General features: G+C 35.6%; 1 non-coding gene across 1 annotated transcript; it reads right to left on the bottom strand.

The window, feature by feature from the left end:
• Positions 1 to 241: 241 nt before the first annotated feature.
• LOC117283966 lies at positions 242 to 372 on the bottom strand. Its single transcript, XR_004515012.1, has one exon. It is a non-coding gene; the product is annotated as a small nucleolar RNA SNORA61 (small nucleolar RNA).
• Between the last annotated feature and the right edge of the window lie 1,394 nt (positions 373 to 1,766).

The following is a 1,766-nucleotide window of genomic DNA, read 5'->3' as shown; positions in this document are numbered from 1 at the left end:
GATAAATACAATGGTTTTATGTAACGCTCTTATGGTCATTTCTCACAACTCTTTTCTGGATATTCTTTGACTGTTTCTACAAACTCTTTTCCTATTTTTCTCTATTATCTCCTACCAACTCATTTCTTATTCCTTTTGTTTAGTGTACTCCAGTCATTCTTTTTTTCAACTCATATTTTAAAAATCCTTAGATTATCCCCATTTTAGAGAGGACAAGGAAAATACTTCAAAGATAATTCAACCTTGTTTGATAGCAGCCCACATGCTATATATAAAACTATTAGGCTGTGAGCTCAATTTCAACATTACTTTTCCACCTTTAAAACCACCAAGACCAGTGCTCAGATCCAGTGGGAAAGTAAACTGGAGGATCCGCCAGTCATTTTGGCCTCTTTATTAATCTTTGAACATCCAGAGCTGCTCCAGTTTGGGTATGGTTTGTTCCCAAAGATTCATGCATTGGAAGCTTAGTCCTCCAAGAACTGAGAGATGGTAGGTCTTAGTAGAAAGTGACTAGATCATAGGGCCAAACACACATAGCCACTCAATCTCGGAGCCCCAGGCTCTAAAACTGAGATAAACAAACCTCTTTTCCTTACAAAATGCCCAGTCTCTAGTATTTTTTATAACAAACAAAATAGACCAAAATTCAAGACATGGTCCTGCCTCACGGGCTCTGCCTAGTATCTGCAATGTATTTTTTTTTACTAGATAGTCCCAGGACTTCTCCCTAACTCCATTCAGGCATCTGTTCAAAGTGATTCTTCAGAGAGGATTTCCCTGATGAGATCTGCCCCTACCTGAAACACTAATCTCTCACTCTCCAGCCCCTTACCCCACTGTTGTTTTGTTTGTTTGTTTGTTTGTTTTTGTTTTTTTGTACCAGAGATCGAACTCAAGACCTTGTGCTTGTGAGGCAGGCAACAGAACCACTGAGCTAAATCCCAGCCCTCCATTTTCTTGATCTATCACTCTGTGCCTTCTAGATTGCACAAAATGGAAAGTGTGATTTATCCACAAGCTTTCTAGGGTGGTAGGGAATCCTAGACACTCAGACAATAATGTTTCTTTAGATGCTGCCTTTCCTGTCAGCTATTATACAGAGAAAATATAGACACATGTATAGGAACACATAAAGTCTAATTACAAAAAGTAATGTTATATATTTATCAATCAGAGTGTCATTGACAAAACTATATTGTCCAAAAGTTGCCGTATTTTATGTAGATCTTATACACATGAAAGGTGAATGCAAAAAAGTCTTATTTAGTCAACAAAGCAATTGATTTTCCTAATCTAGTGGATAATTGTTTGAATTTGTTCTTTCTAGGAGTAACCGGTCTAATTATCCTTTTGCTATGGACAATCTCCACGTTTCTCTGTAAGACATTAGTAGAAGTTGTATCATAAAGTGTATCAGTATGAAGGGGATCTTTTTCCCCAAAGCAATGAAGTTATAGTTAGGCCTGGCTTCTCTGATCATGAATTCAACAACAAAATGATTCAGAATTTAAGAATGAGCACTGCAGCATAGAAACAATTACTGGAATTTCTGCAGTAATTTAAAATAAGATTATGTTCTAAATTCTATAAAGTGATATAAATACATACATAAATTATTCAAGTATTTGCAATGTACCACTGTGTACAAATATAACATTTAAGCAATTATAACTGTACTAAGTATCACATGACTTATTTAAATCAAATAATCTAGCACAAGTCTCCATTGCATTAATTATATGTGATTCAAGGAATAAACTTGT

Source organism: Fukomys damarensis, unplaced genomic scaffold (genome assembly GCF_012274545.1).
Source record: "Fukomys damarensis isolate Sample0158 unplaced genomic scaffold, DMR_v1.0_HiC HiC_scaffold_32, whole genome shotgun sequence".
NCBI classification, from domain to species: domain Eukaryota; kingdom Metazoa; phylum Chordata; class Mammalia; order Rodentia; family Bathyergidae; genus Fukomys; species Fukomys damarensis.
This window is presented reverse-complemented; position numbering and strand designations above follow the sequence as displayed.